We start from the raw sequence: 18,373 nt of genomic DNA on the forward strand, positions 1-18,373 counted from the left end.
ATTATTATTATTATTATTATTATTATTATTATTATTATTATTATTATTATTTCAGTGTGCCAGGAACCAGCACTAAATTAGTTCCTATTAGATTAATTTATTTAGATACAATTGATTATTCATTTCCTGGAAACTTGCCAGGGACCAGCAGCCAATAGCCCAGGAATCAGCACTGGTTTGACAACTACCAGTTTGAGTAGCACTGTCCTAAGAACAGAATTCCCCCCCTCCTCAATAATTAGTTACACTGTATATTTTAGCTAATTTTTGAGGAATCTTTAAATACTATGAATTTTACTTTTTATCACTCCCACCAATGTTTCACTGATAGTGTTTCATTGTATATTTTTGTATAATGATTTTGATTTAGTTATGCAAGCCTTGTGTTTATTTTGCTATTTGATGTAGGCAGTTAATCTAACAGCTGTCTGTCCATTAACTAAGTATATACACTAAGTCCGCTGTCTCACACATCTCTTTTACAGTTGACTGTAGTCTGGAAGAATAAAGAGTGAAAATTGTCATCACTGGTTATGCAACTCCTAAGCATCTAGATAGCAAACCTAAGTTACATTTGCTCAGAAATAAGTCCTCTTGGCTTAAAGGGGCTATCTCTGCAGAGAGTCTGCTTATATTTGTATTTTTCATTATAACCATCAACATGTTTATTCAGAAGTTAGGACCACTGTATCCAACAGGATTTACTTCCAGGCAAATGTACATGGGATTGTGCATATGTTTTAAGTGCCCCCCCCCAGTTACATTTTAAAAACATTTGCATCTCATAGCTTTTTAAAATGTTTGCATCCCATCCTGTTCAATGCTTCCATTTAAATGTGCTAGAGCAGATGTGGATTATTATTCAACTTCTTGTTATATGAGTCCTATCTATTCAATGGTTTAGACTGTAAAGTTTTGGTTCATGTCTTTCTAATACATTCTTTGCATAAACTGAATCATTTGTTAAGCAATACTAAATAGATATTATAACTAAAAGGCTATATTACTGACTTTTTGTATAAATACTTTGAACCCATTCCAACTCCCATTAAAATCAAAAGAAAAATTCCTAGTAACTTTAACAATGCCAGAATGAGTCTTCATTCAAAATCCATTCTGGGATCTGCTACAGCAGACCCCAAAACAGACATTTGAAAATATTTATGGGCCTTTTTCACTTTAGAAAACAATAGTTATTGTACTACCAGCATCTTACCCTCCACATCTCTCTAAACGCATATTCACCTTTAGAATTAACAATGAGCCCAGTACTGAGTCTAATGGGACACTTGCTTGCCATATGGTTTACTGAGTTATCAAATGGATCTATGTTTTTATTTCTAAAACTGAATTTGGTAGACTTACTGAAATTAACTTTCTTCAAGGTGGTTACAGCTTTTAGATAGATAAGCTAGATATGATTTCCAGAGAAGATTTCAAGGGTAGTGTGTAAACCCTGCACAACAACAGAACTTAAAAATACTTAAAAATTAAAAAAAATAATATCTTCCCTGCTCATCAAAATAGCTTCTTTTTTGCATTGTACTGAACTATAATCCTGAAACTGTTTGCTGTTAACTTGCTATGCAGTGCAGAAGGAGCTATTAGATGGTGGGGAGTGGGGTGGGCTTCTGAAGCCTCGGTATACATATAGCTTAAAAGAGGTCTTTTTGCTTTCATGCCAAAACAGGGTGGAGATGGAAGCCTGAAGTAAGGCCATATGTAAGCAGCACACAAATTCCTGAATATTGCACTAGTAGGAGGAATACATTGAGGCTGTCCATAGTATGAGTGGCTGACCTATCTTTTTCAGTACACAGAGGGGTTTGCCATGGATGTGTGCAAATATTCCAGAAAAAGGCAATGACACAGAAAACAGGAGATCTGTACGTGTTCTTACACTTGGAAGGTTGGCAGCAGGATATGTTGGCACCCAGGCAAAGAAGAAAAGAGAGATGCACAGTGTTAAATAGGTAAATTAGAAGAGCTGTGTAGCTGTCTGAGAGAACCAGCTAAAGAAAGAGCTGTCCTGCTGTCCAGTTGAGGATAAAACAGAGGCCCCAAACCGATGGACCAAATGAAGCAGCTTCCAACTGCTTTGGAGGCATGCTGTTTACACAATGCATGCTTCAAAAGTGGCTGGAAGCCACACTGAAGTTGTGCTCCAGTCTTTAGGATTGGAGCAAAATGGAGTTGGGAAAGCCCAACTTCTGGCTGGTGCTGTTTGGGCCCTGCAACTATGGCCTACCCTGGGAGCCAACCATGTGGACAGTGGGGTTCTGACCAACTTCCAAGTGGAGCAGACCCAGGCCGTTCCTTCACACCCATCTGCTCCACCCCTAACTTTGCCCTGAGACAAAAGCTATGCCTTGCTTTTTAAAAATCTTTCCTATCTGGCCATAGCTTCCTTGTGCTTTGAAATAAGGTATCTTCTTCTGTTAGGACAGGCAGTTGGTATAATGGTTTGAGTGTTGGACTATGACTTTGGAGACCAAGGTTTCAATCTCCACTCAGCCATGGAAACCCATTAGGTGACTTTGGGTAGGTCACACCCTCACAGCCTCAGAATGAGGCAAAGGCAACCCCCCCAGAACAAATCTTTCCAAGAAAACCTTCTAATAGGTTCTCTTTAGGGTCACCATAAGTTGGAAAGTAGAAGACACACAATAGCAACAATACCTTCTTCAGTTACTGCCATTACAAGCCGCAGATCCTGGGTAGGCAAGCCACAGTGGAATGGCTTTCCCTGTCCTAAGGAATCCTGTTTCACCATCTTGGTGGCTCTGTGTGTTCACTAAGGACATTGCATGAAGCAACCTGCCATTGTGACCATATCTATGCTATTTGTGGCATCATAACTGCTATGCCCTAATGACAGTCATCTGCAACCAAGTATGCTCTGAAAGTGTTAATCAGGGACTCCTGTAAAATGTCACCAGTGTGGTCAATAGGTTGGGAAGGCTGCCCTAAAGTAAACAATGTAAAATTGGTGTTATACTCATTGAAAATTTGGTCAACAGTTATACATGTGACACAAAAGGAATGGATATTTATGTATAAAGATGAGCTGTCCCTGCATTGTGACTACAGGGTGAGTGGAATGCACCAAAGCAATATAGTCACTGAAGTGAATGGCACTGATGCCCTTTTATGGGGCAACAACTGCCCTTTCCTTGTGTACACACTGAATATTTATCTTGATTGGCAACTTTTAGGTATGTAACAAGAGACTAAAAAGTAACCCTCTTAAGGCCCACATGTGGCATGCAGTGCTTAAACATATTGCTGAAGGGTACTGTTCTTGGGTGTTACTGTTCCATATTTTAATTGCAGTTATGTCTATACATCTGTGGATTTTTATACTTCATGTCATAGATAGAGAAATACTTCCATATGAGCAACTAAAATAATGCAAGCAAAGAAAAGAAAAGAACCCCCCCAAAAAAACTTTCCATTCCTCTAACTATTTCAAAATGGCAATTTTAAGAAAGCACAACCAAATGGAATAACTTGTCGCATGTGCCATTTTTGGTCAAGGAAGGTAGTATGTATATATATATTTCTGTAATGCAAACTAGTGGCAAGTGGTACATACCTAACCAACAGAGAACTATGATGATGATGATGCACAAACATTTTATGCCTTTAAACATTGTGCCAGCTACCAAATACTAATATTTCTGGCCAAAAGTACAATGTAATAAGTGAACAGTGGATCCTTTTTAAGGAAGGATTTTTGAATATTCTTATTCTTAAGAAACAATAGAAAATGTCCTTAAAGATCAAGTTGATATTTCCAGAAGAAATTACTCAATCAAGTTTATAATATGAAATTGTTGTGCTAAAAATTGACTTACTCTTATTATATAATCAATTTATCACATAGAATTCCATTGTAGTGTACACTTTCCTCTCCCTTTGGCATTCTTCAGATAGATTTGACTATGTAAAACTTTAAACATTACATTACACTTCTTAGGAAATTTGTACCTCCTATTCATGTCTGGAGTCAGTTGTGTTAAGTATTTTTTTTTTAAAGAGCTCCATACATTTGCCAGCCTGCTGATCTGAAGGTGTTTGCAAGCCATATTTAATAATAAACATATACCTAAAATTTACAAATTATATTTATTCACCTCAGATTCTAAAGGATCACTCTTAAAACTCCATTTAAAAAAACCCACATGAACAAGTTTTGGTCTATATTTTAAAATATCCCTGAATAATTTGAGCTGAAACACAAAATTATTGCAACAAACCTTATAGAATTAAACCTTCTGGACATTGAAAGTCTGCAGTCCAATTCTATTAATGGAAAACTTTACAATTCAAAGAGTTATGTTTATATTTCTCCATACACAACTCAGTAAGATAAAGTACTTCAAATTTTTGTGGAATTGCCTACGTTATGTGGTCTGTGGATCAAACTGTGGAACATCTAACAAGGAAAATATAAAGCAGATATATATATAAATATTTGTATATACACATATTGTGACCAATTTTTTAAATAAGAGAGGGCCTTTAAAAGTATATTTTTTCACATATAAAAAACTATATTGCTTGTACAAACAGTGAAGTAAAGTGTAAATATTAATAAGTTTATGTAACCTTCTTATAGGAAGGGGAACGCATATATATTACTTTTGTAAAATTAAAGAGCAGGTGACTGAATAAATCATTATTTTGGTAAATGAAATCATTCACTTAAACAACAATGGGTTTTATGAGGACGCATTTTGTCTGTTCTTCATGATGGCACAACTGCAATCCAGCACAATATTTTCCTATGTTATCACATTCATATAGATTATTTTGTAGAGTCCAACTTCAAAAATTTATGATTCTAAATTATCATAAAAAGCAAAATGAAAACTTCTTTGTTTTACCATATATATATATATGGTTGCCTGCTTTTCCAAAGAGATCAAAGCGGGTTACAACAAGGGTACTAAACAATGTACAATTTACAACACTATATACATTATAAAATCACATAGCAATATATCAAATTTTAAAACAAGATAAAAAATTACAAACATTAAAAAACCACAACAATAACTAGCTTAAAAAGTGCTAATGTGAAGGGGGGAGAGCAGATATATATATATATTATAAATATATATATTTCCTGCTTCAATAATCTTTTTTATATTTTGTCATTTCAAATGTACGATCGGTTCTTTCATTAAAGCATCATACTGCAGATGTAGTAACTAGATTCTTTGTTTAAAATATACCTTGACTTGATGATGAGAATATTTTGCTCTAAAAATAGGACATACATTTGACTTTTAATATGGCATAGGTCCAGAGATGTGGGCAAAACATGTGTAGTTAACCAAACATTTCCAACTGGGTCCCATAAACACAGACAGGCATAGCTTGTTTGTTTAATAATAAAGTAAATGTTTCCTCTATTGATATTTGCCACACTTCATTTTAAATATATGGATATAAAACTATATCACTTTTAATGTAGGGACATGCTTTCGGGCATTTATTGTATATAGCTAGTAAACATTTCCTGGCAAACAATTCTGAGTGTCCATAAATTCCATCCTTACACTACTTCCGCAGTTACATGTATGCACCATAATACACAAGAGCATTAGTTCAGCTTCTCACATCCGGAATGGGTGGATTGGAATTGAAAATTCTTCACCACCTCATTTTTTTGTACCACATGCCTTGAAAACCTATCCTTTCTCAGGACAAACAACACCTTCTCAGATCCGCTTTGTACATCGCAAAGAATTCTGCTGCCCTTAAGAATCCAGTCTAGCAGAATTTCTAGGTATCTGCTAACATAGTGCAAAGCAGGCTGCATCCCAAAGGAATTAACGCAGGCTGTGTAAATGTACATAGGGGGAGGCTGGAATGCCATAGTCAAGGCCAATTATGCCAGGCAAATTTTGTGGGGAAAATCTTGCTCTGAGGTCATGGGTGGGAAGGAAAGGAAGGAAAGGGTAAAGCTCTTACTGCATCCTGATTCCATGGATGGTTACTTGACCGTTAATGATTAATATTCAGCCAGCTCAAAAACATCTTCAGTCTAATTGTGTTGAAGACTCAATTGAATTGCATTGAAAATGTTTTAAATATTTTCCAAGCTTATTAAAAATATTGAAGCAGTGAATTCTGCATGCTTTTTTCCCCTTAAAAAATACTTTCCCACCTTCTGCAATGAGTCAGTTAAAATGAAGAGATGTTTATAGCGTCAAAGTTTTTTAGCAACAAATATTTGGTTTTAATGATACTATTACATGAACACTTCCAAAGTGTTAGGAATAAATATTACAATTTAAACCCTTGGGATATTTCAGCAACCCAGCAGATTCATCCTTTTTCAGAAGTTAAGGTCTTTAAAAACAGAAAAAGCTTTCTTGCCATTACAAGCTTTCTTGCTATTTTACATCTCTGACATTTGACAGTCATCTAGATGCAGTACTTAGATTCTGGGTTTTTACCTGCCATCATTAGTTGCTTAATCCCCATGGCTTCCTATTTCTTTTGCATTTTCAGCTTTCTCTTTTTCCCAGCATGTTTGAGAATATTTTCATAGTTTTTGTTAACTTTCAAAAGCTTGAGGTCTAGAACTTAACCCAAAATAGAAGGACTATTGTTTTAATTTTTCCAAGTCTTTATAAGGTACTCAAATGGGCTGTGCAGACAGCTCTGAAGGGGCAGCTTCCAGCCTCCCCTTTTATAGCCAGGCAGCCCCGATCGGGCCTTTACAGAGCTCCTTCGGCACTACATTCTGCGGGCACAGCATCACACTGCCCTGGGGTGGAGTTGGGGGTATTGTCAGGATTTGAAGGGTTAAAACACAGCACACAGGGAAATGCTTGATGTGTGTGTGTGTGTTTGGCCATGAGCATTCAGCACAGTGGCAAAGCTGATCATCCACAGCTGATGCTCATTGGGCCAAGGACACTTCAATGTCCAAGTGCATGTAGCCATGGATGATGAAACATGTGTCTGGATTGCACAGGAGACACATGACATGGCTACACACCTGAACTCACTGGGTTTGAGAGACCACATGGTCTGGAGACTATATAAACCCAGAGGTTGCAAGGGTTTGAAGTAGGAGTTGGATTGGTACAGTATGTTGTGGAGTTTGAGAGATCTAGTTTTGTATTATAGCACTGTGAATAAAGAGCACTTTGGGGACTTTTGTTTCTCTGGTGGTTTATCAGAAGAAGCTACAGCATTGGTTTGCTGTGTGTCCCTGGAGGTTCCTGCATTGCTGCAGTTCCTGGAAGATATCCAGTTGCTGTCATCCCAATTGGACTCGGGGAGCCACGCTTCGGCTTTTGGAAATTTGCCAGCTCTGCTCCAAGGGTCTGGCTTAACCCCAGGACTCGTTTGAGTTGCTGACAAGGGTTGTTGGACCCCAGCAGTTGCACATGACAGGTATGCCCCGATTCCACCCCCAAGCTGGCCTTAATGGCTGGCCTGCACAGAGCCAAACATTACAGTACAGCATAAGAACCAATAGAACAATAACCATAGGATGTGATGTTATTCAGTGATCACTAGTTTGCACAGTGCTCCCTTTTAAAATGAATTGGCCAATCTCACTCCAGAAAAATCTATGTTAAAAAAAAAAAATTCAGATGTTACCTGTGAAATCACTAGATATCAGATATGAAAATATTGACTCCTATAGATAAACCATTAGTTTGTCTTTCTTTCTTTCTCAAAGTCCCTTCCACCTTGTAGGAAATCCACATGGATGGCATGGGTTGCCATTGTTTTTAAATGGGGTGCTAGCTTCTGGTTCATTGTAGATTCAGTTACATAGCTTATATGTACCTATTCCACAGAACAGACAAATGTTGATCTCAGAGTTAACATTCTGTCACCCATCCAGCTCAAAGGTAGTGGTGTACTAGGACTGAACACATCATAAAGTATGATCAGTGGCACCTGGTTGCTTCCATGTCTACTTTGGTTTTTAGTCCAAACTTTAAAGGAAGTATTGCTGGTGTTGAAGGCTATTTGCAAAATAGGTTCAGCACCTCAGGTAGCTCCTTAAAATTTAACTACTATTTGGAGCAGACTCATCAATACATGGAAAATTTCATTAACCAGTGAATACCATAACATACTATAGCCATATTGTTGAAAAATACTTTTAAATGTATGCTCATTAACAGCTTTAGTTTCACAGTATTTTTCTGTTTCAGTGAATACAGTGGGCCCTTGCTATCCACTGGGGCTTGGTTACAGGATTCCCATGGATACCAGAATCCATGGACGCTTTGGTCCCATTAAATACAATGACACAGTAAAATGGTGTCCCTTTTATAAAATGGCAAAATCAAAGTTTGCTTTTTTGAATTTACTGTATAGTATAGGTGCTTGAATCTGTAGGTTCAAACTATATTTTGCCTAATTAGATTCTTCTGTTAAGTCACTATTTCTCATATTAAATTACCTTGCAAGAATGCTCTGAACCTTAAAGGCTGTTTTGAGCTTCTTGTCGGGATGGTAGGATCTCAGTGGCAAATGACACAAATACATAATGGTATTTTAGTGATATAGTCACTTAGCATATATTCACATCATTTACAACCACAAATTTTGATTATGCCAACTTGAACTCTGCTAAACTTTGGAGTGTTTCCAGCTTTCTTTTTAAAAAGAACTTAGGAAAATTTATTAACCGTTATCCCTCCTGTATTGAAGGATATTGACTTTTAACTTTCATCATTTTCACTACCCCGATACCAGAGTTCACTTGCAACATAAAGAGCCTTTTGCTTTTTGTTAGGTAGAATATTTCCATCTTAACGTAATTTATCAAAATAATAGTTTTTTGTGGGTTTTTTGGGCTATGTGGCTATGTTCTAGAACATGGCCACATAGCCCGAAAAAACCACAAAAAACTATGGATGCTGGCCATGAAAGTCTTCGACTTCACATATCAAAATAATGTTTGTAGGAATGCCAGATCCTTTTTCTTGATTTATATGACAAAGGTGAGATTTGCACACAAAAGGATTTTCTTTTTAATCCAATACTTAAAAGTCTAACTTTTCATCAGCTATTTTTAAAATCTGTCCCACTTATCTGTTTCCAGAATAACCTCTGCATTATGCTACCTTTTACTTCTGTTCTCTAATTTCTCTTGTTTCTACAGATTGGTTCCTGAACTGCAAATGTAATGGGTTTTCCTTCTAAAATGTGTCTGTGTGTGTGTCTCCAAATTCACCTGTCAACTTATGACAAAGTCAGAGAGAAAATATACTAGATTTGTCAGGTCAGATTCACTATGTCAACCCCAAAAGAAGTGAGTATTTAAAGGGCATATGGGGGGAGGTGTTACTTAGGCCACCCGCCCAATTGAAAAAACACAGATCAAATATGGATGCCATGACAGGCATGGGCCTATCCCAATTGGTTTCCGGGCCAACACACTATGCGGGTCATACCCTCGATTTGGTCTTCAGCACAGAGCAGGTGTCATGGCCAGCCAAGATCAGCTCTCGGAGGATGAGGAGGAGGATGAGCCTCCTCCAGAGCAAGGGCTGATTGAGGCAACGCCAGGTGCTGTTCCTGCCCTGCCAGGTCCCAGCTGTGATCCTCCAGCCCCAGAGGAGGAGATTCAACCAGGTCCTAGTGCCAAAGAGAGGCTTCCTTCGGTACCACAGCCTAGTGGTGAGTCTGGAGATGAAGCTTGCCTGCAGGTGCCTTCTTACAAAGAGAGAAGAGCCGAGAGTTCTTGCAGACGCAGATCACAGAGGATTGCCGAGAGGCAATTAGCCAACCAGCCTCAGGTGGCACGAGGGAGAGTTTCCCTTAAGTGGGAGAGAGACTAATGCTGGTTGCTAGAGTTTATTGCATGATCCCTCGGCGTGATTGCTGCTAGCACTAGCTCCTAGTATCTAGATTCTCTGTTACCTTGACCTCGGACCGGACTTCGTTATCTCTTGGCTGTTTTGACTCTGGACTGTTTGACTACGCTGTTTCCCGGTATCCTGACTTCGGCTTGACTTTCGGAACGTTGGAATCTCTGGAATCCTGACTTCGGCTCGTATTCTTGACCTGCCCTCGGACTGCTTCTTTGCTGGGTCTGCTTTACTTCCACTGAACTAAAGGCTCTGTTATCAGCTATGGTCAGTGTTGCTGGCAGCTTTCCCGGACAGCAGGAATATCTGTGGGCGGAGGTAATTAATACCACCGCACTGTCATGGATGGATCATTTCCTGATCAGGGTTGGACTGAGAGCCGCTGTTCGTCCCACCAGGGCTGGAGGACCAATTAGAATGGTCCTCCCTTGAAGTCTAGTGGAGCAAATAGGATTCCAGAAACCCTTGGAGGGTTCCTTGGTTGGTAATGCTGGTGATTATGTCGAAGCCCTGGCCAACACCTGGATCATCGACCTTAAAAGAGCTATTGGCACGATTGCTCTCAAGCGTCCTTTTCAACCCGCTTCAAACCACCAAACATGGTATATGGAAGAACTTAGGAATATGAAGCAGATTGGACAACAACTAGAGTGTGCCTGGCGAAAATCTCTACTCTTATCTGACAGGACTCGGCAAAGAAAGTTTCTTTGTTCCTATAAACAGGCAATAAATGCAGCACAGAATTCTTTCTCCTCTGCACGTATTGCATCTGCAGAGTCACATCTGGCACAACTGTTTAGGGTGGTAAGGGAACTGACACTGACTCCACCTGTGCCGAACCCTTAACCTGACAACAACCTGCTGTGACACTTTTAACAACTACATTGCAGATAAAATCTCTCAGATAAAAGCCAACTTGGATGCCGAGATTACAGCAGAATTGACTGATGAGGTGTCCAGTAAACCTGTTTTTGAGATTAAACTGGATATGTTCAAGTCGGTGAGTACCGATGATGTGGACAAGATCCTTAGAAAAGTGAAGAAGATGACATGCCCCCTCGATCCCTGCCCATCATAGCTGGCTGTCTAGAGGAGTGATGCCTTGATGGCATTTCTCAAAAATGTCATCAATGCATCCCTTAGGGAAGGCTCTGTTCCAACATGTTTAAAGGAAGCGGTCGTTAGGCCGCTTCTGAAAAAGCCTTCCCTGGACCCCCTGGATTTGAAAAACTATAGGCCTGTATCACATCTGCCGTTTTTGAGCAAGGTGATTGGATGAGCCGTTGCCCTTCAACTCCAAGTGATCTTGGATGAAACTGATTATCTAGATCCATTTCAAACTGGCTTTAGGACAGGATATGGGGTGGAGACTGCCATGGTTGCACTGGCTGATGAGCTTTGTCTAGGCATCAACAGAGGAAGCCTGACCTTGTTAGTGCTTTTAGACCTCTCAGCAGCATTTGACACAATAGATCATGACATCCTCTTGGAACGCCTGAGAGAGTTAAGAATTGGAGGCACTGCATTACAGTGGTTCCGTTCCTTCCTCTCAGGCAGATTCCAGAGGGTGATGCTCGGGGACTGTTGCTCCTCAAAAATGGAGCTAAATTGTGGTGTCCCTCAGGGCGCCATGCTGTCCCCGATTCTATTCAATATTTATATGAAGCCACTGGGAGAAATCATCCGTAAACATGGGGCAGGGTGTTATCAGTACACTGATGACACCCAAATATATTTCTCCATGTCTCGGTCAGCAGCCATGACGACAGATGGCATTTCTCCCCTCAATCAATGTCTTGATGCGGTAATAGACTGGATGAGGAAAAAACGACTCAAGCTGAATCCAGACAAAATGAAGGTACTTACAGTAGGGACCCCCAAACCAGGTATTGGGTTGCAACCTCCAGTCCGGGACGGGGTCATGCTCTCCTTTAAGGACTGTGTTCGCAGTCTAGGGATGCTCCTAGACCCGTTGCTTCACATGATAAATCAAGTGAATGCGACAGTCGGAAGCGCCTGTTATCAGCTCCGGCAGATATGCCATATGCACCCTTTCCTGGCAGTAAGGGACCTAGAAACTGTAGTTCATGCACTGGCAACCTCATGACTCGATTTCTGCAATGCACTCTACATAGGGCTACCCTTGTACTTAGTCCGGAAACTACAGTTAGTATAAAACATGGCAGCCAGGCTGATCACTGGTAAAACTAGAAGTGATCATATTACACCTATTCTGAAATCTCTTCATTGGCTGCCTGTTGGTTTCCGGGTGCAGTACAAGGTGTTGATGATTACCTTTAAAGTCCTACATGGCTTGGGTCCAACCTATATAATGGATTGCCTACTTCCGTACAATCCACCCTGCACCCTCAAGTCCTCTGGGAGGAATTTATTGCAACCCATGAAAACCAGACTAATGGCAACCTCCCAGAGGATGTTCTCCGCTCCCAGACTACGGAACGCCTTGTTGAAGGAGATCCGTCAAATGACCAGCCTAGACAGCTTCAAAAACGCTGTCAAGATGGATCTCTTCTGGCAGGCCTTCCCAGAATAGCTCAATCTAATTTCTCTACTCTCCCTACTTTATGTAATCACTGCATCTACTAGAAAATTGCTGTCATTTGAACCAGTTTAATGTTTAAATTGTGTTGTATTTGATCCTGTTTCAAAGGGGGGGAGTCAGTTTATTTATTGAAAGTATGTATTATTGCAACATATTCTAGTCATGTAAGCCACCTTGCTTGCTGCAGCAGAAAGGCGGGTATAAGAATAAAGTTTATTATTATATTTATTAAATACCCCATCCTTGTTTTACAATGGTGTGCACTATCACTTATGAGTGGTTTATTAAGATTGTAAGCCTGAGGGCAGGGAACCATCCAGTTAAAAATAATAATTGTAAGCCACTCTGAGAGCCTTTAGGGCTGAAGGGGGTGTGTATAAATGCCATAAATAAATAAATATTCATTAATGCCACCAGAATCAGTGGATAACTTTGTAAGGCAAAGCTCAACATTCTGTTTTCTTTGTTGATGTGGCTTGAGTAAACTGTGGGAGCTGTGAAAACCAATCTTCCTTAAACTGTAATGGAAATTATCCTCCACCTTCTCCTCCTTGTGTTTCTCTGATCCCTTTGGTTCTCAGAGATGGATCAAATAAGTACTTGGTCAAACTGGCCCTCCCCTTCTCTTGATTGTAGTAACATCTTGGTTCTTGCTAGGAGATGTTTGACAGGCTTGGCCATTGCATTACGACAGGAGACTCACTCATCATCTGATTATGGCAGGGCACATCCTGGCAACTAGATGTCGGATAGTTTTAAAAGACACCATTTCTCTTTGCCTCTACTTATGTTTCTCTCTTTGTTCAGCCTCTTTTCCTGCTCTCCTTTTCTGCATTACTTCTGGGTTTCTCTTTGCTAGGAATGGGAAGATCTCATCAACTTCATTGAGTTTCTTTGAGTCTCCCTGCAATTTCTTTCTGTGCTTCTTTTGTATGAGGTTATGAAAAATAAAATGGAAATTCTAACCCCAAAAATATGCATTCCCCTAATTAACAAATTTATTTGCATAATCAACTTGATTGAATCAAATCCTGCCCCATGAACTAAGGTCTGTTTCTTAATGTTTTAACCATCCATATAGAAAATATGCACAAGGTTTTATATAGAACTTTATTTCATGTAATGCCCTGTTAGCCTGCAAATTTACAAATGTTTCAAGCAAAATACACATTTTCTTGCAACAAGTCTTTGAAGGTGTGAAAATGTGACTTTTCTTGTTACTTCTGGAATTTCTTTCCATTCACACTTTCTTCTCCTCTCCAGTTCTTTCTCTCTCTTTATTTCAGTTATCATATTATTATCAAGTACTAGTTGCTAAAATATTTATATTGTTGGTTTCAAGTACTTAAAAACCCAAATCCTACTGAAAGCAATGATTATATGAGAGCAGGGGGAAAGCACAAAGGCTACGGTAAAGGAAAGGAGAGCAGCCTCTTAATAGGAAACATTTAAATTGCTTCCATAATAGTAGTTGAATTTAATCATATAGTACCAAGAGGCTGCTATAACCTCTGAGATCAAGGATAAGTTAGGCTGTGCCAAAATGTCTTTTAACCTATTTTTAAAGCTCACTTCAGCTGCTGCTGGTCTGAGATATAAGCTTGAGAAAAGCTGTACAACTGAATTATTCATTCAATTTTTGATTCTGTGTTACCCATTTTATAATGAGTCTATTGGAACCTGTCTCCTGGAGAAAAACGCAGATAATCTTCCCCTCTTACACTGATTTACTTTTAATCCAATAATTGAAAATACAGGGAAACATTCCTAGTATCATAGGTAATGTTTTTTGTTTTCACTCTGAGAATAATTGAGGATACGAATTAGAGAATGCTCCAAATAGTTCCAATAATTGTATTTTCCAATTCTGGTAAATTGTAGTAGTCCAAATGTTGACTTCTTACAATAAATGGGGATCCCATTTGCCTTTTAATCAACGTGCCTTATAAATTATTGAAGAAAGTTGTATCAGGCCCTGATTGTAGCTGTCAGCTATCATTTTTAAAAGCAATAATTCCTTCCTTGGGGTTACTATATATAAAACCTCTTATTTCTTATTACAGGAGCTGCACGAGTGCTTGACTTGAAAAACCTGGAGGAACTTGCTTTTCTTAGACACAGACACTGTGCCTTCCATAATCTGGAGAAGTTTGGAATAGCTTAGTTTTCAAATTCACTGACAAAAGAGAACAAGGTAATTGTCATCACTCTTACTGTTCCCTGAGAACTTAACTATCTCTAGCTTTACTATCTCCCTAAAGAGAAATGACAACAGTAGTAGCACCAGAAAATTGCTGGGTAACACAGAAGGAATAGGCAAAGGTAAGGCACCTGATTTTGCGAATAATATGATTTTGTGAATAATATCTTTCCTCTAAGTAGTGACAGACATCCAACACTGGATGAGAGCTGTTTGTTTAGCCAAGGTACAAAATCCCCCCACTCCTTTCTGGCACTGTTTTCATGGGACAAACCCTGGAAGTGCACACAATTACTTAATAATAATGCATTTCCCACTAAGCTAAGTGGAAATGATTTCCAAAACCATAGGAAGACACTTTACTGAGGTAATTCATGCTAGTTCCATTAAAGTGACTTGGTCATCAATCTTATGCTTTGCCTACATTTCAGTTTAAGCCTTTAATTTTCAAAACCAGAGGGAGTTCCATACTTATTTGTCATGTGAATGAACCCTGATTTACACCAAAGTCCTATATTTCAATAGCTCTCAACAACTAGAAGCTTCATTGTATTGCTGGTTCTCAAAATTTTCTGAAGGCTTTTCCTTACAAAGAATACTGGGGAAAGAGGTAAAATAATTTCTGTGAGATATAGGGACAAAAAAGTTGATTTGAGATAAGAATAATAGAAAATTATTATTTTTATTCATTCTTGTTCATTCACTCAGTCTCTTATATCTTGCCCTTTTCCCAATATTGGAACTCAAGGAAGCTTCCAAAAGTTAAAACAAATACAACTAAAACCAGTTACAAAAAGGAGATAAAAACATATTGGAAAGTTATTTTTAAAACACAGTTAAACTATGCAATGAATCAGAACCCCTCAAACAAATTCATTAAAAGGTGAAAGACAGAAATTAGCAGAATCCACAACATAAAATAACACACCCTTAAAAACCCTCACAATTAATTGCTTAAAATCCCATTGGAACACAAAAGGTTTTGCTTGCCAATTGAAAGACAATAAGAAGGAAACCATCCTAGCTTCCAGTTTAAGAGAAGCCACCAGTATGACTCTGTCCTGTATCCCTACCAAAAAGACCTGAGTGAGTGATGTGACTGAGAGAAGGGACTCCCATGAGACTGGCAGGTTCATAAAGGACAGCACAGTTCTTCAGATACCTTGGACTTGGAAAATGTTGATTTTAAATGTGCATTCCCAAGACTAATATGTGAACTGGTTCATGTGAATTCAGGGATGACTATAAATTCATTGCATATTATCTTCCAGACTCTGCATTTTCCAATTTTTCTAGGGGAATTCTTGACCCATATATGCGTACAAAATGCATGTTTTATGAAGATATTGCAAACAAAAAATGATTTCTTTCTGGGGAGGTAAACCCAGAAGATAGGGCTGGAGAACTCCTGTTCACTTTCTTGGCCACAGGTCTTGTTATATATCTCAGGATTCTGTCTTGCCCCTAAGCTATTTAACACATACATAAAACTACTGGGAGGGACACACAACTCTGTTTCTCTGGTCCTCCTACTTCCAAGGAAGCTATTGCTGCTTTAAACCAGTGTCAGTCATCAATAATGGATTAGATGATGGCAAAATTGAAACTTAGTACAGACAAGGCAGAGGAACTCGTTGACAGCTGAAAGGCATATCAGGGATATAGGGATTCCACGTGTGCCCTTGGTTATAATGAAAACACACATACACAGTTCCATTTACTTCAGTCCCTTTAGTTCAGTAACTCATGGATTCAGCCTGAGCCTGGCTTTGGTGATGGCTTGTAGTGTATCTTCAAACTAGTGTCCCTATTGCACCTGTTCATGGTCATGTCTGATTTGGCCATAAAGACACAAGTCTTAGCAACATCTATTTAGATTACTGTCACAAATTCTACATCAGGATGCCTTTGAAGAATGTTCAGAAAGTTCAGCGGGTTTAAAGAACTGTAGCCAGGTTATTAACTGGCTGGTTATATGGAGCATATGAGTCCTTTTTTACAACACCACTGGCCACCAGTCAGTTTCTGAGAACACATCAAAGTACTGGTTGTGATTGACAAAGCCCTATAAGGCTGAGGTCCAGACTATCTGAAAGACTGTACCTTCTCACATAAACCTGTCTGAACTCTAAAATCTTTGCAGGATGCCCTTCTGTCAGTAATGTCAGCCTCATAGGCACATCTGGTGGAAACTCAGGGCCTTCTCAGTGGCTCTCTCCAGGTCCGGAACTCCCTTGCTGGCTTTCCTTTTGTTGGCAGGTGAAAAATGTATTGTACCAAGGCTGCAGAAATATTCCAGTTTGACACCACGTTAACTGTCATGGCTCATTGCTATAGAATTGAATTGTAGTTTGTTGTGGTACCAGAGCTCTCTGACAGAGGAAACTAAATGTACCACAAAACTTCAGTTCCCAAATTGCCATAGCATTGAACCATGGCAATTAAAGTGGTGCAAAACTGGATTATTCTGCAGTGTGGATGCAGTCCAACAGGCTTTGGAGAACTTACTGCAAGGGGCAATAGCATACTGTACAGACTTTATTATTTTTAAAGGTTATAGTTTAAATGTTTAATGATATAGATGGCTTGATTATATTTTAACAATACATTTTCTATGTCTTTAACTATGTGTTTTTTTTGGTTTTTTTTTTTTTTTGGTGTCATTATCATATTTTTGGTGGGAAATGCATACTATTTAAAAGTTGGTTTCAGAAAATGGGACAGAATGGATTTATGACCAAACGTAGATTAAATGTATGCAGACAAGACTGTCCTGACTATGTGGGGTACTGCATTTTAAGCATGAATGGACTTTGGGGCAGTTAGAAGAGCACCTTGCCTTGAGATGTTACAAAGAGTCTCCCCCCATCCCCCACAACACACATTTGGACCATGAGCTTCTGGTGTATTTAGGTAGAATATTAACAACTTTCTCCTACACAGAGAAAAGTGAGATGTTGAGACTTCTGGAGACAACATCCTATGAAAAGAAAATGAAGGAGTTGGGTAACCTTTGGACAATAAAGAGGTGATATGATATACCATCTTAAAGTAGCTGAATGTCTGCCACACAGTTGATGGAACACCATTGTTTCAGCAAACATTTTGGGTTTCAGCTTTTTAATACAATGAAAACATTTAAGCCAATGTTTTAAATTTAAATTTTAAAGCAGTGTTTTTGTTTTTGTTGTTTATGTTTTTGTCATGCTTTTCTTTTCCTTCTGATTTTTCTTTGTCTGTGTGTATGTTGATTTGTGGTTTTCTTATTAAAATATTTTAAAGGAAAAAAAAGATTGAACAAATTTATTTTCTGTTGTTCCATAAGGTAAGATATGAGCCAATGGTTCAATTTCAAGGAGGGAGAAAAAATCTAGAAAAGCTTTTTGACAGCAAAAACTGTTTTTATGCTCCACCTTTTGTACCCCATACCTTTCTGGTGTGGGATCCTTGACAATGGCACAGCACCATGAAAAGACGATGGACTCCTCTTATATGCTTTTGAAACAGAAGGTGACTGACAATCAGAGGTGGCATGACTGTGAATTCCTTGTTTTGGCAGGGATATGGACATTGAAGTCACTTCCAGTATCCCTTGGCTGGATACATACTAATTTAAGTCTCTAAGACTTCATGTTCCATCATAGACTTCCAAATCCCTTTAAATGGGATTAAGCCTTCTCATGAAATGGGTAATTGAGAGAAATTCTGTGTATAGTATCTTTAAGCCCTTTACATTTTTTTTCTCTTTTA

At 38.8% G+C, this 18,373-nt stretch overlaps 1 long non-coding RNA gene across 1 annotated transcript in view; it reads left to right on the forward strand.

The window, feature by feature from the left end:
* LOC121935772 overlaps window positions 1–17,826 on the forward strand; it is a 21,785-nt gene extending 3,959 nt beyond the window's left edge. Inside the window, exons 2-3 of the long non-coding RNA XR_006104848.1 lie at window positions 14,487–14,617; window positions 17,567–17,826. This is a non-coding gene — a long non-coding RNA (uncharacterized LOC121935772). The remainder of the gene's footprint in view (window positions 1–14,486; window positions 14,618–17,566) is intronic.
* Window positions 17,827–18,373: the final 547 nt, after the last annotated feature.

The sequence above is a fragment of the Sceloporus undulatus genome, chromosome 6 (assembly GCF_019175285.1).
Source record: "Sceloporus undulatus isolate JIND9_A2432 ecotype Alabama chromosome 6, SceUnd_v1.1, whole genome shotgun sequence".
Classification (NCBI taxonomy): domain Eukaryota; kingdom Metazoa; phylum Chordata; class Lepidosauria; order Squamata; family Phrynosomatidae; genus Sceloporus; species Sceloporus undulatus.